The following is a 19348-nucleotide window of genomic DNA, read 5'->3' as shown; positions in this document are numbered from 1 at the left end:
TTGAAACTTCCATAGCTAAAGCCAGCCACTAAGTAGTCAAGGTAAAGTAAAGTTCCTTTGTGAGCATGGAAACAGTCGTAGTTGTCACTTGACAAAACAAACCAGGCTCTGGAAACTTAAAGATACTGAAATCTGATACCAAAAGTATCAGATTAGTAGAAGTATCCATTAAACTCTGAAATTAGGCAGTTTGCTTTTTAGGGTAGTATCAATCTAGAATGCAGACTAAAGCTGAACACTGTTGTGTGAGAGCAGAGCCCTGGGAATCCTGAACTGTGAGAAAAAAACAGTTCATGGCTGTGCATGCATAACACCTTTTAAATCTCAAGGTGTTTAAACTCTGTAGTTACGGGTGTCCCAATGTTTTATAGTATTAATCTATAAGTATTTCCAAATGAGACTAAAGTAGCAAGATCAACAGAAAGAGATACTGTAGACAATTTATTTGTTTTAATAAAATGGGACAGCCTCTTAGTATCAGGAATAGCCATTGTGTAACATGTTGCTTCTTGTTAACATGGTGTGAGTATTTGTGGCACAGTGAAATTTGTCAATAAAGCTGGATTGGTGGGACTGCTTTATTTCTTGTATGGTGGAATATTTGAAAGATGGGTGGAAATGATGGGTAGCATACAATACAAATTCTGTGAGTAGCTTTAGAAAGGGCAATATTCAGTTCTAACAGAATCACAAAATGGTTGAGGTTGGAAGGCACCTTTGGAAGTCATCTTGTCCAACCCAACCCCCTGCTCAAGCAGGGTCACCTACAGCAGACTGGTGCTGATGCCCTGATGGCTTTCAAGTATCTCCAAGAACAGTGGTTCCACAGCCTCCCTGGGCAACCTGTACCAGTGCTCAGTCACCCCCAGGTAAAAAAAGTGTTTCTTTATGTTCAGGCAGAAACAGGAAACTGTTTTGTTGCATACATGTACAATATGTCATGCCAATAACTCATGTGTAGTGAAGCAAACTGAATTCTAGACAAACTCTTTGCAGTAAATACATTATGAACAAAGCTTGGATGCTGTTATTTGATTTCTTAGATGCAGGTCATGCAACTTCAGTCATGAAAACGTAAGATTTTTTTATAAGTCTTAGTTTCCTATTGATGTATGTATCTTAATTGTAAATTAATGTTTCTCAGGGAGATGTCAGTGACTGTCAGTAATAGTTTTGCTTTTTAAAGTGCTACTCAAACATGAATTAGGTAATACTTCACTGAAACAAATTGGAAAGGGAAACGTATCACTTCAGTGTTCAAAGATGGAATGAGAAAAAAGGAGAGAAGAGGCTACTTAGCTAACTGCCAAAGGGATACGAGGAATCTTGTGCTCAGCCTGCTACATCACACTGTTCCTTTAGGTTAATGGTTGTCAGGAATTATCTGGCATCTGCCTCCATATAGAACTGCTGCTTGTGGAAGGATGAAAGAGGACAATCATGGAACTTTGTTAACTTGTGCTGATCTACAGTCATTTGTAATGAAAAATAACTTGTGTTTTGTCTGTTCATATTTAAATTACTTTTAAAATGTCTTTTTTTTTTTCTTGAAATAAGAAAAATATCTACCTACTGCTTTGTTTATAGTTTATTTAAAACACATATGAATCTTATCTGCTTTTTATAACCACAGCTATACATTGTATTAGATCATCTAAGTTTTCTAGTTTAGTATGCAATAAATGCACATTAATAGTAATAAGGCGTGTATATTCTGTAAAACAGTCAAATAAGTAAATGTAAGTACGATACCTGGAGAAGCACCAGTAAAAATTGATCATCTGTTTGACCTTTTTTGTTGTTACTAATTTTTAAGGGTAGATTAGAAACAAGAAAGCGTGTCTGCACATGCACACAAAGTATACCAAATGTTTCTGAAGACTTCTCAGGCAAAGTTTTATTATTTTTGCTGGCTTTAATACCTTCATTGCTCAATCTTTCTCCTTGAGCTTGGTGTTAAAACCACATTAAAACTGCCTAGAAATAATGGTTTATCCTGTAATTCATATGCTTTGAAGAAACTGGTGAGAAATGTGTATTATTGTGTGGATGTGCACACTTAAAAGCAATTTTAATGATAAACTTATTAGATACTGAAAACCTATGTAGTCTGTTTAATTGTTTATCATATTGGCTTTTAGTTTTATTTTTACACATTACTTATTTGCCATCTCTTGATTTGCCTGCTTCCTTATGATTTTAGTGTTTGTGCAGTGTGTATATTTGATTTTGTGTAAGTAGTTTCATTAGATAATTCCTAGTTAGGAGTAGCTGCAACTATTTAGTTACTGCTTTACTTCTGAAGCTGACCTTGTTAAACATAAACGTAAAGGTGTACTTAGCTTCTAGGTTTGCTGTGCGTTACTGTGTCATTGTATTGCACACTGTGCCTGCAGTCAGAAGTTGGCCCGGGTAAGTCCGTGTCTCCTGGTTTGAACTGGACAAGCATAGTGTGTGTTAGATTTTACCAGTGTCTGCTTTCCTGGGAGGGCATTTACAGCTAAGATGTTTATTGTAGCTAGGAGGTTGTTTCACATGTGTAGGATTTGCCAAGAATTTGCTGCTGAAAGCCTTACTAGAGCTGTCACTTGTAAACCCTCCTTCCCAGCCTGATCCTTAGCAAGCTCCAAGTATCAAATCATGACTCCTGATAAAATTCACTGTCTCTTATCTTGTGAATGTCATCAGAAGCTGTGTTTGGAAAAGCAACCAGTTCATAAATTTTCCTAGTGTCCTCTTTATTTTTCTCTTTGTTCTCTTTGTAGAAAGAAAGATCTCACAGATTGCTGACTTAGAGCTCCATTATCGTTTCACATTAAAGCAGGATCCTGACAATTCAATTGTTACATGAGTTTGAGTTATGGTGTTGCCATGACAAAATAGCATGGGCCCTAACAATGTGTGTTTGTGGTTTTATCCACATCCAATAATTATAGTTTTACTGTGTATAGATCACAGCAGGTCTTCTTAGAAGACAGTAAATAATTACAGTAAGTGTTTGCTGGTCTCTAGGGTGCACTTCTGGCTTGAGAAAGATGTGCATTAGGTCAGAGGCTTGTGCTGCAGATAGCTGCATGACATTTACACCATTTGTCATGCTGAAGTCATTTTATATCTACTTTTTGGCTCTGGTTGTAAATAATGTATGTAGCTTTTTTTAAATACAAAAACACCAGTTCTATTTGTAGAGTCTAGGGATTTTTTTCCTGTCAAAATTAGTGCAGAAGATTCATTTAAAAAAAAATGAATAAAAGGTTTGTGTTTTTTTTTTTATTGTTGTGAGAGTAGGAAACAAATGAAGACATGTCAAAAAGCCAGAAGGCTCCCTTCTCAATGCTACATTTTCCCCTGTGTGAAATTGGTTATTTAAAATTATACTGTGCCGATGTCTTGATTCCCCTCTTAGGGGAAATAGGCATTACTGGAGAGGAAAGGGCGCTCTGCGAAAATTACATCTGGGGTTTAGTGGCGTCTTTCTTGTAAGAGACATCTATTGCCAACTTCTGTGATCAGGTCATCTTATTACTAAGCTATTTAAGGTAGTTTGTGGCGAAGGATTATACATTTCCAGAAAAAATACCACACACGCAGATAAAGCATAAGTCTGCTTTGGAAATAAGTTGCTTTATTAGCTGGATAACTATTGCCTTTCATTTTCTCTATTTTTTTCCTATGCTATTAGAAAGGCGACACGTTCTTTTGGTTGGTGTTCAGTTCAGGAATCAGGAGACTCCTAATTTATGAGATTGATTTGCCACTAAGTTATTTGGTAGCCTTAACCACGTTGCTGGGTGTCAGTTTTCCTGAACATAGGGGTTTTTTTTTTTTTAAGCACTCTCAAACATATTCTAGTTTCAAATCACATGTCTGGGAGATAACATATTAAAAATGATTATACTGTTATTGCCTGTTCAAAACAATCCTACACTGGAAAATGCTCAGTTTATTTTCCTAACACCAATAGTAGCCTTGTAAACTTACTGAGTCCAGCCCAGGACTTTACATCAACAGAGCTGTTGTAAATAGTTTCTCATGCTTCTTAAAATTCTTTTTACTCTTCGTATCAAAGAAGAAATATTAATAAAATTCAGTATGTAGTCATTTTATCCAATTAGACATTAATTCCCGTCAGAGTTCGTTCTTTTCTCCGCAGCCAGGATATTTGAGAACACCCGGGAGATGTTTAGCAAAATCAGGCTTTTCTGAACTTCCACAGACTATTTTGCTGCTTTATGTGAGTTGCAGCAAAGACAAGTTGATCAGGACTCCATGGTTAGTCATCACCTAGATAGTTGGAGACATGGTTTCTGAGGGTGGTCATGCATGCTCTGCCAATTCTGAATTGCATCCTTTTTAGCAGGCTTCAGATTCTGTGTTTAGAGTGACAAGTTCAAACTGGAGGGAAAAACACAGTGATTCAGCCTCTTGCTATGATGGCTTTCACATGCCTGAGAGCTAATACAGAGTTCTCAAGATACAATAGTTGTGGGTGGGCGTTATTGGCTTACCATTTTCTTACATTAGTCTTCAGAACTTTGGTCTCTTGCTTCTGTTAGCAGCAGTTTACGCGTTGTAGCTCCCTACAGCGTTGTATTCTGGTTCCTCTGGCTAAATTTGTGGTGGCTGCGAGGCTGGGGAGGCGTTGGTGCGGGTGGGCTCTGCGGGGTGGCTGTGTCTGTTGAAGCTGTGGGCTGCTTTTGTTAAACTTGATAGAGGATTGAATAGCTGTGTAGAATGCAGTCAGAGCATAGCGAGGTTATATCTGCAAGTGGTTTTATTATTACTGTATTATTATTATATTATTAATATTACTATTATTACTGTAGGTATTCTGACCCAATGGTTTGTAGGCAGTTTCTTTTCCAGGTTCTGAATAACCCTGTTAGTCTGACTGCGAACACTACGTTTGCCAGAGTCGGGTTTACTGCATTTGCTTTGTTAATGTGGCTTTTTGGCCTCTCTACTAGAGCTAGTCTGCAAATGTCAGCACGTCGTGGTGTACTCGCACATAATTTATTGCTATATGGATATTGCTTTTCTTGTTTAAAAACTTCCTTTTAATTGGTTAATTAATGTGTGAATATTTTTTGCACTTCCCTGTTGGCTGTACATTGAAAGGAGCTAAAAAGTTTTGCCAAATGCTCAGTTTAGAAATGGTCAAGAGCTGCTAGAGTCCTGGTGCCAGTTAAAATGAACGGTGGCATATTCACTTGTAAATTTTTATAGCTGCAACTAGGAGAAAATGCAGAATAAATATAACTTTATTTTTTTGGTGAACAAGAGATTAGAATAGGATTGTTTAGCATTATTTTCACATTTTGAGGCTCTTTCCTTACCCAAGGTGAATGTAGGAACAGATTGAACTGATGACCTGAAGATCAGACATCTCATCTGCGTAACAGGAAATGTATAATAATGATAATGTAAATATTTCCATCGTTCTCTGTAGTAGGCTGTCATCCTGGGGTTAAAGATTAGTTTACATTCGTTGTCTTGTAAAAGTCCTTCCAAATACTTTGGAAATATGTTGCAAATAATGAGAGTTTCTTTTGGTGTGCAAGTCGATAGAAGGAGGGGACGTGATTATTGTTCTAGAGGTACTAATGAGGGTTAAATTAGAAGTGCTGCACATGAAGTCTTGATTTTGATCAGCAATTTCAAAAATGAAAGGCCATTTCCCATCACCAGTTTTCTGGCATTTACCTCTGTTTGCTGTTTCACAGCAGTAGAACTCAGCTTTACCTGCAGAGATTTGTGTATTTAGAGCGCCCTGCAAGTTAAGATTATTGTGGGTAAAACGATGCAAGATCAAAACCTTCCTTGTTTTAATTCTCATTTGGTTTTATTCTTCGCATCTGTAATGTGTACAATGGGAAGCTTAAGTCAGGCTTTCTGGAATTTTTCAATGTGTTTCACAGGGGTAATAGGGCATGCCTGTTTAAAGTATTTCAGACACTTAAAGGTCACCAAAATGAATACTGCTATTACTTTTAAATGCTCTACGGTTACTTTTGAAATACAGTTATAAATGATCCAGGATTTCATTATGATTCAAATCTCCTTCAGTTGAGAAAAGCAATGGGACTGTAGCCCGAGGCATATGTGTGCCTGTCAAAAGGGTCAACGTGGAGCTGAACCAGGAGGTATTTGATATAGAGTTTGATGCAGTTTCATGTCCCAAGTGCAGTCTATGTCGTAAAACTTACAAGAGTAGAAACTATTTATGAAACAAAATTAAAATAACTTGTGCATGTCATTAAATGTTATGGTGCTACAGGAATAGATTGACAAGGGTGGTTTATAATCATCTTACTCTTATGACTAAGAGAAGGATGTCATACAAGGTGTGCCTCTGAGCTGCTTTTATTTCTTAACTCAGTGTAACACACTGAAAACAAAGGCTTATAACACCTTGTGTTATAAAAAGTCCACGAGGTGATTTTTAATATGTTTCCCTTACATAATGCTTTGGAACTTAGTGTGATTATTCAAATATACAGTAATCACCACTGTTGAAGTTTGAGATTTTCTAAAATGAAAATGCAAATACTATTGAGAAAATTGAACAAAGCATATTTGGAATTAAGTACCTGTCTTTTGCTTTGCTCTGTTAAACTCCCTGATGGACTGTTACTAGAGACATATCTATGAAAGATTTTCTGTAGGAAACAGCTGACATGGATTTACTTCATTCCTATTGATACATGAAGGAATGTTAAGTTTAATGTTTTGAGTGGTTTATGTGCAAGATACAATGCCAATGCTTAATGAACTGTGAGGGGAAAAATAAGACATCCAATATGAAACCAAACGTTACGCTTATACAGTTAGTTTCTTTTGTTGAGAGAGTAATCTTGTTTCGTACCACACAACGACATTAATCGAGCTCCCTGTTGTGCTAGTTCTGATAATCATCACTGGGTCAGTCCTGCCTTGATGTCTTTTCTGTACCACTGGAAGCGAAGAAGAAGGTTGCTCAGTGCACTAGAACATGATCAGTCTGCAAGCCCTAAACTGATTTTTCTACAACTAGTGTATGCACATAGTAACTGTATCTTTGAAGATATTGGAATGGGATTTTTTCTTTTTTTCTGGAGTCACTTGTACTCATACCATCCTTTCCTACTTTTTCCTAATAATTGCTCAATTAAGCCCATACCTCACATTCCCTTAGTGGGAGCAGAGCTGATGGGGTATTGTGCTAAGTTTGAAAGCACTTGAGCTTTTTCTCCAGAAGTGGCAGCTGTTGTAATGTGTGACCTTGGTGTTACTTGATCTGGGTACTTGCTGGTCAGTAGGAGGTACTTCGCTTAAACAACTTCCCTTCCTTTACTCTAGGGGCCTTGTATTTCTTCTGCTATATGAAGTACTAATATGACTGCCAACAACTACACTTGAAATACCCGTCCCAGGATTTTGCATTGCGATGAGATTGGTTGCAATAAAACTCGTAAATCTAGCAACGTCATTTTACTGGGTTTATTGAGGGGATGTAGTGGCATATCCGTGCTGGAGGAAGAGTATTGCCTCAGAAGGCAATGTCTCACCTAAAGGAATTATTATCTAGTGAATTATCTATCTCCATAGTTCTTTTTTTTTTTTTTTTTGTAACAGTTATGGGACTGGGAAATGCATGTGCGTGGTACGACATTTCCATTTCTACCAGTCCTTCCTATAATGAGAACAGAATTAGACTGACATTGCTCAGGTCGACTGTTTAGTTTTGACTTTCAAGGCAACATTTGTCAAGTATTTTGATAAAGTGTAATTTATATGCATCAGTAATTACAGGCTCCAGAGGGACCATAGCAATGATGGTATTTTTTTTCTTGACATGACAGGAAACAAATTTCCCATAAGCCTGGGGAATGCAACATGCCACTTGGCCCACTTGGTGGTGAACTTCAAAAGAAAACAATGTTTCTTTTTATTGGCCTCGGGTTTTTCACTATTTTATCTTCAAGACTGTTATTTCAATTGCTTGAAGGGAATTATTTTTCTTCACTACTTGTTACTCTTTTTCCCAAATGACATTGCTAGTTTTTAAAAATGAGGACCACCTCACCCCCTTGTAGCTGCAGCTTATTCCAGCTGCTGTTTAATGAAGTAAACCAATTTCATTGTTTTTAAATAAGTGCATGAACAAAGAAACAAAGCGAAGATTGTCTGGCCTGTGGGTAGCAGTGGCTTATAACAGGCCTTGTGTCTGATGTCAAACTTTGCAAAATTCTGAGCTAGATTATTTTAAACTTTGTAGTTAAAGCTTGTAAATTGTGTATGTAAATAAATACGGAATAATTACAGAAAGTGTAAATGATATACCTTTAAAAGTTGAGACTTATTTGTTACCAGACTGTTTTTGTTAATATCTCTTAATTCACTTCATAGAGTCCTTTCTTTCAAAATAATGAAATGAAAAGAGGAAAAGAATTTCTCTCTTCCTTTAAGGCATGTTGAACATACTAAGGTGTATGGAAAAGTGAGGAATTATGACTCTAACATGACTCTCTAGCCTTGTCTTGAAAACAAGAAAGCAATTAAGTTAGTAGAGAGATTCTATAGCTTTTTTTTTGTGTGTGTGTGTACACCAGATTTTGAATGTCAGTTTGGAAGGAAGAATGCCAAAGCAAGCTGTTCTTCAGGCTTTCAGCTTGGCATCTCCCTTAAGTAAGGTGACCTGAAGGATAAAACAGTTTAAAACTGTGGGGAAGCAATTTTTCTCTATGAAAATTTCAGATATGCATACTGAAACAAGCTCTTTAATTTACCAGTGAGTATTCAAATGCTAGAGGAATGCTAGGGATGCTAGAGGTATTGATGTCTACACTGAAAATTTCTGCTGAGTTGAATAGCCAGTGGCAATACTTCTGTATAACTTTAAACTGCACTTTTTGAATTATGCAACAGTTAGATACTTGACTGATTTTTTTTTTTGAGTAACTTTCCACGGAACACAACTGCTTTAATCTTTACAGGTTAGAGAATTAGTTGTAGAAATAGAGGTAGTGGCTTGTCTTGCATCAGCAGTCACTGGGTTGTTTAGGTTTTTTTCCGCCACTAATGTGCCTAGTTTTTAAGGATTTCGCATTTATTATTACGTTGTCAAGCTCATTTGTTTGTTTCTCATGTGGAAAGATTTTTCTGTTTTTTCTTGCTGTCATTTGAGAAAGAATGGAGCATATTAACCTCATCTAACTTTGAAGGTGACTGTGCTTTGAGTGGGAAGTTTAACTGTATGACCTCCAGTCGTCCCCTACAACCTGAAACATTCTGTGGTTAAATATATTATTTACAGTATTTAATGCAATGGTTTGGAAGCTTTTAGCTGGTTCAAGGTTTGGCAGTTACTGTGGATGGGATACTAGATTGTGGGTGTTGTGTGTGTTTTTTTTTTTTCCTTTCTATTCCAAATGAAAGATTAAATGTAGTAGGATTTTTGTGGGTGCTGGAAGATACTGTGCCTAAGAGGTGCAAGATTGCGCTTATCACCAGGATCTTGAGGAAGTGTGAGATGAGGGTTCTCAACTCCCACAAAATTTGAAAGTCAGCAGGAGCCAGAATTGATGAAGTGCTGCTAAAGGAAGTAATTTTTAGCTGTCTGCTGTCCTAAATTGTATTGTTCAGATCTGCTTGTAATATTGGCTTTGGTATCCTTTTCAGAGGTAGGATGTGCCTTGGCGTTCAGTATTTTTACATTTTATCTTGTAACATCTCATTGTGGGAGAAAGTTATTTGCTATATCCCTTTCCTGCATGTGACCCAATTCTGCTCTGCTTAAAACCACCTTGTAAAATCAGAATGACTTGCATAGTAGGCTGTGTTAGGATTATTATATCACATATGCACGTAGGCGCTTCCCCATTTCTCCTAGAAAATAATGAAGAAAAAAAACAAAAAAAAAAACAAAACCCAAGAAAAAAAGGAAGGGTAGTGTAGATGGCTCATATCATGTTCTCAGAGTTTTCCTTCCTGAGAGCCTTTTCCGAGTGGACTTGGCATGGAGGCTTGAGGCGTTCCTATGGGAGCAGATATTTCCAGGTTTTTTTCTGGAGGACCCACACTTTCCTGCCTTGTACAGGAGGACAAGGCATGAGATCCCCAGAAGGATGTTGCTTGGCGTTGGTACTGCTCATACAATTTGTAGCCTCTCTTGTGGGTCTTGCGGTGAAGATGGCAGCTGCAAGTTGGCTACCAGCCTGTTTCAGTTCCTGGCCACAGTCTGGGCGCTCGTGGCTGTATTGATAATGTGAGTATGCAATTTTTCAAATAGCATTGGATTTTCATTATTGAAAACAGAACAGTTGTTTGAATTTTTTTCAGAAGATAAATTACAGAATCTGCCAAGATTTTCAGTTCTACTCTGTGGCATTTTTATGTATGTATCTAATGGTAAAATTTGAAAGAAGGGCAAATTGGTCTCAACCTCACAATACATAAGAACATAGCTTTTGAATTTAAATGATCTTAACTTAGTTCGTGTTGCAACTATGAAATATGATTGTTCTCTTTCTGATCTTAATCTGATGATCTTGATTTAATTTTTAAATTTATTTCCAAACAGCCTCTAAGGTAATGTTACTACAGTGTCAGCAGTTTATTTAAATTACATAAAAATCCCAACTATTTTAAAAGGATGGTTAAAAGGAGATGTTATCTTAACGTCTGCTGGGTTATGCTGAATTTCAGACATGTTTTAAGCTACTACAAAATTATGCCCGTGTCACAACAGGGATTGGTAAGTGAAGTAAGAGATGAGCAGATTCAAATAGGCCCAAACAATATATGAAATGAGGTGGTGAAGTGGCAGAGCTGGGATGACCCTGTGGAGACGGATCTTGTTGAGTCTGTAATCTTTAATATGTGTGCTTATTTAAAAATATTAAGTGTATTCTGTGGTGTTTTGGAGATAAACATGTTATTTCCAGTGTGCATATTTTGAAACTTGTGGTAAAGCTCCAGCTAAGGAAACTATAACACTATTTCTTGCGTGACTATCGATTCATCGGATACTGAAGGGAATGCCTTCTGGTAGTGCCTCCAGTAAGGCTCAAATTCAGTTAGTTACTCAACCTAATTCTTTTACTGAATTACATATTTTTACTTAAATGTGTATGTCAAAAGATTTTTTTTTTCAAGTAGTGGTTTTTTTCCCCAAAAAAATTCTTTCAGACTGTGTGTGGGAGCCATGTGTGTACAAAATCATAAAAAATATTCCAAAATCCGAACATGTGTCATGGGGATTAACTAGTTAGTTTGGAGTTCTCGGCTGGTCAGCCAAAGAAATGAGTTATGCTGCTTAGACTGGTATGGCAGTGATAGGTAATATGTGAAGTAATTGTTAACTATGTGAATAAGACAGGTACTTGAATTTTAGGAAGGTTTATTTTTGAAGAAAAAATGAAATACCTGAAATGGTTTTCTCTTTTAAATTTTTTTTATAATAAAAGACAAAGTCAGTTTGTGAGTTGAGTAAAACCATTTAATATTATTTCGTGGCTGCTCATTTTACATATTCATAGACTGAAATTAGGCATCACCTCATAGCCCTGCTTTTTAACAAAAAAAAAAAAGTTTGAACTGGTCTACTGTCTTCACAAAATGTTTGCTTTCTCCTTACATTTACCTGTAGCAGAATTCAATGTCCCTGTTCCAGACCTGGGTTGGATCTTAGCCAAGTTGTCATTTAGTCAGAATATGAATGACTAGCTATTGAAAATAGAGTTGGTTATTTCATAAACTCTAGTCAGTGTTAATTTTATCGTAAATAATTCCAGATAGCATAATTATTCTTAATTAATTCTTAATTATTCTGTACTTGCCTACTTTGAAGGGGTTGCAAATAGTTTTGTGAGTCCTTATGTTACCAAGTAACTATTTTCATGATTCCATGCATCCCAGTTTTTAGCATGTAGCTATGATGCCTCTTGAAAATAGTGCATTTAAATATCACTTAACATTTCATAGGGTCACGCTGTATATAATTGGAAGGGAAAATGTAGAAATGGCATTTGAGGTGCCATGCCCTTAAGTCCTTTGAATTTACCCCTAATGTGCTTCAGTATTTGAATAAAAGGATGGATAACATATTTTTGGCTTATCACGTAATAAAAAATACGTTTAGAGACTTCTTATGTGAATTGGGGCTCTTCTTTGCAGGATTTTATGTGGGTATGAAAAAATTGGTAGCTTTTATTTCACTTGTGCCTGGACATAAAAATATTAGAGGACAAAAGAGTGATCCATATACTGAAAACAGTAGCCAGAATCAGGGTCTGACAGCCTGGAAGAGGTAATCACAGGAGGATCTCGCGGCAGTGGTTTCATTCTAGTACCGCAGTTCTGGTGTCTTCAAACTAAATAATAGCCAGTAGGAGCCAGGTCAGGTCTGCTGGGTTTCTGAGTAGGAGACTCTGTGTAGTGCAAATTTGCATTATTACTGGTCTGGGATAGCGCCTGCTGGTTTACTGCAGCTCCACCTTTGTGGGTCACGCTCTAAGGTAATATGAAAGCGTGCATTACTTAACTACCTGAAAGAAAAAATAGCAATAAAGGGTATCATTATAAAACTTTGGCATGGAGTCCTTTTGAAACTTTTAGTAAGAGACTGTTAAAAAAACCCAACCAACCAACCAAAAAAAACCCAACCCAAACAACTTAAAAAAAAAAAAAAAATTGTTGTCTTATGATGTTGTTTTACACAGCTTGGAGTCCGTGTTCTAAATATACCTAGTTATGAAGAGTCAGAGGAGCAACTGGGGCTTAAATGTTACCATTGTGCAGAGGTGCATTCAGACTTGCATATTCGATCACATGTCATTGCACAGAATTTGATGTAGGTGTCTGCACAGTCCATCTACTGTAAATCTACACGTTGTTCTGCTCGGCATTTCTAACTGTATTAGGTAATAACTTGGGAAAACAAAAACCTTGCATGGAAAAACTATTTCTTCAGAAACTACCAGTTGAGTGCTTGGACTGATTTTTCAAGTCATATTGGCAAATATTAATTATCAGGTAATAAGACAAAGAATTGCCAGATAAGGGCAAAGAATTTGGGAATGTGGTGAGCAAGACTGTGTCCTGGTTGGAATTTTCAGTTGTTGAAGTAAGTGCATTATTTAAATGGCTGGTGGTCTGAAGAATTTTAATTGAGTAACTTTGTGAGGATTAGTTTACTCTTACATTGTACTGGTGTTAAGAGTTGGTGATTTTTCTTTTAGGTAGCCAAACACCTTTGTGTGATGGCTGTTTCACATATATGCATATATTTTACTGACCCTCCTAGTAGTTGCTTGTTTCCATCACTGATGTTGCATGTTGTGCTGATGCTGAGTTACTCTTGGAAACCATGTCTTAGTTTGGACATTCACACTGTTTTTCAAGATATTGTAATGCGTAATGAAAACAGTGTGTAGTGCAATGGCCAAAACACATTGTAAATATGCACACTATTGTAGATTTCATTAGTGTTACAGTAATGCTACTGTTTGCCTTGGTATTCTTATATTATTGGAATATTAGATAAATAGCTTACTATATATACTTGGGAGTTTTTGAATGAAAGCTTTCATAGGTGCTTCTGTTTTTTAATGTTCCCATTAGGAAAATCAGACACTACTGGAATTGTCTTAAATTGTTGAAGAATAAGTAAATTTTAAAAAGATTGAATTGCGATCGTTATGGTTCCTGAAGTACCGATGGTTTTTCATCAGTTGTACATCTTAGTTTTATACAGTGCTTAAATACTTTCTCGATATATAGACAGGAGACAAAGGGTTTAGCCTTGCCTTGAGAAGTCATGGAATTTCTTGGTTCAACACTATGAACTTAAAACAGTGAAACCTGAATGAGTGATCTAAGCAACTTTAATTTTTGTTGTATTTTTTTTTTTCAAAGCTACTAATACTGTCCAATTTTTATGGCAGAATAGAAAGACCTGGACAGATCAGAATTTGGATTGTATCTTTCCTGTGGATCCTGATATTAATAGAAAAGAATAAAATAAATCAGAGCCATTTTTAAGCAGCACTGAAGAGCATGTGTGATGGGTTAGGTGAGCCTGGAATGGCAGCCAGGCTGTTGAACAGAAACAGGCCTTAGGTTTATTAACTTGAGAGAGAAATTTTAAAACTTCATTTAAGTACGTGCACAGAATAGATTTTTTTTTTTATATTTAAGTTTCAAAAGAAAATGTTTGGTTTCCTTGTAAAGTGTTTGTCAGGTAAGAGCACCTGCCACTCCTGCTGGGATGTTGCTGTTTGAAGAGCGGGTCTGCAGAAGAAGCTGCGTCCCCGAGGGAGTTTTCCCGTGTGATGGCGGATCAATGGTAAGGGCGGCAGGTCTGCAGCAGCCCTGGCACCGCGGGCCAGGGAGGCTGTGCTGTTGCCGCAGAGGGCCTAGGGGACGGGTGGTGTGATGGACAGCCCGAGGGGACGGCAAATAGTTTCGGTATGGTGTGGCCAGGGAAGCTGAGAGGGCAAGTTGGGGAGAATTTCAGCTATGTCATGGGAAATGGCCACAGCCAGACTTTTGATTAGCAGCAGAGTGCAAATCCTCTGGGTCATTGCCAGGGTTCAGGAGGGCAAAACACTGCTGGGCTATCAAATTGTTGCCATACTTTGGTTAAAAGAAAAGGTGGGGGGGGGGGGTGTGTGGAGAAAGAAAGGAAAAAAAAACAACAGAAAAGTAGATTACTTTTTTGGTGTCAAGTGTGCTGTCATTTTAATGCTGCTGACGTACACCCTAAGCAGTGCATGGGGACAGAGAAGGGCTGGCACAAGTGCATTTAAATACTGACGATATTGAGGAAATCTGAAAAGTTAATAGCTACTCAGCTGCTTTGTCTTTGGATTAAAAGGATCCTCTCATAAATCAGCACTGATTTTTGTCTTATAAAATTTACCTACAGCAAGGGTAGTTTTTATGTATTGGTGATCCCAAAATGGTTTTAAACTTATTTTTCTGAATCTTAAATTGAGAGAAATCATGTGGCATATTGAGGAAATAGGGAAAAGTATTTTACTTTTTTTTTTTTACCAATATCAAAAGTATATTCTTCAAGGACACTAATTACGACTGTAGGCTAAAAGCAAAGTAGAAAACTGAAACTACTCTCCAGACACTAAAATGCATTGAATTTTTCTTGTGTGAGACAAGCTGTTGTAAATACCTGCTGTATTGGTCAGACCTGCTGTGGGTGTGATTTGTGAGTGCACTCAAGGAGAAGTTTCCTGGTTCTGGGACACTGCAGTTTTCCAAGGCAAACCTCTTTACTCATTTACCTCAGTTAAGTAAACAGAGGCGTTTTGTGTTGCTCTTCTGTGGTTGCTCCCCAAAGCACAGTGCCATGGGTCTTGGAGCAGCCCTTTTGCAAAGGGGTAAGTGAGATGAGGTTGTGTCACTGGTCCCCGAGGCAGGTGGTGGCTGACACCAGGTTCTTGCCACAGTCAAAACCATTTGTTTACCACTCACCCCATTTCTCCCAGACTTACTCCTGAATGACTCCAGGAACAGGCTGTAGGTTGGATTGGTTGTGCCAGCTTGTTTCACCCTAGGAACCCCGGTGTAAGGAGTTAGGCAGCCCTTGCTGGGTCACCTCCCTGCAAAACAATGACGTGCGTGGGTGCTTTCTGTTACGCAGACCCACACTGATGCCAGAGCTCAGCACTCGCTGGCATTCTTCCCTATGTGAAGTTTTAGCCGAAGTGACTGTTCACGCTGCCCTTGCTGTCGGTGAGCCGGGTGTGCTCTGTGCCCTTTCTCTCCGTGGCTGTGATTACTGAGCATCAGGATGCCCAGAGCTGGTTGTGGAACCTGCGCCTCTGCATGGTTACTAGAGGGAGGAACTGACTGGGGTGGGGGGAAAAAAGTCCTTTTACCTAGGCTAACTCTTCGGTTACCCAGCCTTGTGTCCCGGTCACACGCGTAGGGGTACAGGCACGCCAGCCGAGGCAGGGGCAGTTGAAATGGTGGAGGCTGATTATGCCAGAACTGCAACTGGAAGAAATGCTGATCAAACCGTTGCCAAAGAGCCTGTGTGTCAGGCCTTACGTAGCACTGTGGTTTAGTTTCTGGTGACTGGATTTCTTTTATTTATTTCTTGTTCCCTCCCCTCACAATACTAATGGCATTTCCAGTTCATCTTTGTAATTTTTCATTTCCTTGCATGTTTCAACTTTCAGTAAATACAATTCCACATTCTTTAGTCATGTGAAAGTTACAGAAAACTTACTCTAAAAGTGAGTCCCTCCAGTTTACATGTCAGTAATTATATTTTGCTGTATTAATCTGATTGTTTGAAGGTACCTATCCAGCCTATTTCGTTAATAATTGCAGAGCACTTATTGTTTAATGTTTTAAGAATAATACTGTAAATGAGCAGAGGTTTGCAGACTTCTATGCCAAATGCTGTCAAGATCTTGGAGTTCTTTCCCACACAGAGCGGTCCTTCCCCCACTTCTCTGCACAGAGCAGTGAGAAGCAGCAGTATCGTCCGTGACTCAGAGCTTACTATCTGCTGTGAAAGCTCAGAAATTTGTTTGCCACAGGCCCCAGTTTTAAACGTGGAACTATTTGCTGACCAATTGAGAGCTTACGTGAAGCAGGAAGCACTTTGCTGGAGGAGACACTTTTAAGTCTTTGCAGTGATAACACTAATGCATTTGCGTTGCTTAAAAACCCCAAAGCTGTGTAAGTAATATATCAGAAGTATTCAGAATGAATCTATGTTGATTTTCATATGATATTTTTGCAAGGTTAGGCTGAAGCAGTATCAGCAGTCTAGTAGGCTGTTCTTAGTGCCGGAGATTCATGTGTTGTCTCATGAAAAACATGAATTTCCTAAATGAGAGTTTTTTTCACTATGAAGTAGTTAAACTAGAAGTATACGTAATAGCCAGGAGCTGCAGTGAAATAAAGTTGTTCACCTGTGGTGACATCTAAGTCTCTGTTTTGGCATGAGGTCTGGGTTTTGGGCATGCCTCATTCCTAAAGGATGAATAGAATTGATAAGCATAAAATGCAGATCTGTTCTGTGTTGCCAGCAGTGTCCTCCATTGTCGGCTCTGTTTGCATACTGTGATATGCAGAATCTGAAAGGTATTTCAGAAGAAATCTTAACATCTTAATGGAGGGATTAAGAGGTCACCACAAGAACTTCGAGCCATACAATACTAGAGTCAGGGGATGAGGCAGTGCTATGCTGGGGTGATGAATATGTTCCAGTGTAACCAATGACAAAATATACTGGTGCTTCTGGCAAATCTTGGGGGTTGCACTGAAGGGAAGAACAGGTAGGAATTGTGGGACAGCCTTCAAAGGATGGAGAGGTAACACAACCACCTGGCAATATATATTAATAGCTCCAAGTTTTCTGCATTCTTAAAACAAGATGAAAGCATAAAAATGCCCAGATCTGTAAAACAGATTTGGAGTTTAAATGTATGAATACCATAATGATTGGCACACACAATGACTTTGAAGTATGTTTTTAATTACATTGTTTTCATGTACTACTGTGTGTGAAATATTTTGATCTCACATAGGAAGAAGAGTTAGGTCTGTAACAAGTGTGTGAACGGTGTGAGAGCACTTTGCAGTACATTTCTGTGCCTGGAAAAACTGGCATGTTGTTCCCTGTCATCAGCTCAGACGTGAAAAGGAAATGTGCAACTGCTGAAAGTTGTGCAAAGAATACGGTAAGAAATCTTCTGTCTTTGAAGATCTCCATATGTAAAGTACTCATGCGTGGTTTGAAGATGCCTCAGTTCTTGGGATCCTGAAGGTATTAAGGAGGAATGAGAGGATGTACGTAGCAGGCTTGTCTTTGGCAACAGCTTAACAGTACAAAACAAATCCTAAAGCAAATGCATAAATATGGTAACTTATTGTCTCTGTCAAAATTTAGCACAGTTACAAAACTCTGTCCTACTGCATATGTGATCTGTGTGGTCTGTCTTCTAGCAATTAACACACTGGAAGTGCAGAAGCTCATGTTCCAGAAATTTATCTGTAAAGAACTGTCTTAACTGCTGATGGGCAAGGCTTGTGTTGTCAGAGATCAGATCACGTTGTTCTGATAGCAAAGCATACCTGTTTTCACTATTGGCTGCCTTTTTAAAGTGAGGCTAAATTTCCAGACTAATGTGTCTTCAAAGTAATGAGATATGACTGGAGTTCAGTTGCTGGAGGGAGAGGTGTGCTTGAGGAACTATTTGATGTGAAAACACATGGCTTGAAACTAATGAAAAGTTACAAAAGGGAGAATGGGAAGGAGTGACTGTAGTTCACAGAGATAGATGGGCTATAAATTGCACCTTTAATGAAACTGCCTGCTGGGCTCAGGACTAGACCTATAGAAAACAGACAGTGTACCGCTTAAAACTAAGAAAAACCTGCATCTGTCTAAATACAGAGTCTTACTTCACTGTAGGTACCTTGCTGTAACTGTGGTTGCACCATGCAGTACTTCCCTATCAATCTGCTCAGCAGGCTGCTTGTCAGTGTCTGTCAGAGGCTCCTTATGGAAACCGTACATTTTATGGCATATTTATTCCAAATACTCACAATTTCTAAGCACTTCTGGAAACATGTACAGCTTGTTGTTGCAGTTGATGATCTACTTCCATATTAACCCTGATAAAGGTAATTAATTTCCAATAGCAGTTGCTTCAAATCATGAGAACTGTTTTGTTTGTGTGGCTTTGGGAAAGTACTGTTAAGCACAGAAGTGGCGTATGACAAAAAGAGATTCGTCCCCAAGACACCAACACTAAAGATGGAAAGAAGGACCCTAAAAAGAGAGGTTAAGAGTCAGTTTCCATTCTGAGCTTGGTGGAACAGGACTATTGAATGAGCGTGGGGGAAAAGACTCTGCAATGGTGAGCTAGTGGTTTGTGCCTGCATGATGATGTTAAGTACTGAGCAAATCAACTTGTTCACCAGGGAATTGTGTTTCTGTAAACAGGATGCACTAGATTTTCTTTTTGTACCTTTACTTGTTTTCATACTTCTTTTTTTCCTAATCTTGTCTTGATTTTTCTATGTCTGATTTGTTGCTATTTCTTGCTTTGCACCTTATTCTTTAGGGCACAGTTACTTGGATTGCTCTGTATGTTTCCTGTATTGCTACTGAAACAAGGTAGCCAAGGTTGCCAAATCAGAGCTGCTATCCAAGTAACAGCCAGCAGAAAGGGAGAGAGCCACTGGTGACGGATAAACTGGGGGCTTGGGCATCTAAGTGCATTTGCCTGCACTTTTGTATCATGAACTGCAAGATAGTCATGTGGGGTTTCAATTACTTTATTCTAAACAAATATGAGCTGTTAGACATGCAGATTAGAGCCTAAAG

At 38.2% G+C, this 19348-nt stretch overlaps 1 protein-coding gene across 1 annotated transcript in view; it reads left to right on the top strand.

Moving 5' to 3' along the window:
* SLIT3 (slit guidance ligand 3) overlaps nucleotides 1-19348 on the top strand; it is a 524461-nt gene that overhangs the window by 58554 nt on the left and 446559 nt on the right. The window lies entirely within an intron of this gene.

This window comes from Nyctibius grandis, chromosome 22, assembly GCF_013368605.1.
Source record: "Nyctibius grandis isolate bNycGra1 chromosome 22, bNycGra1.pri, whole genome shotgun sequence".
Lineage (NCBI taxonomy): Eukaryota > Metazoa > Chordata > Aves > Nyctibiiformes > Nyctibiidae > Nyctibius > Nyctibius grandis.
Note: the sequence above shows the minus strand (reverse complement) of the source record. Positions and strands in the feature narration are given on the sequence as shown.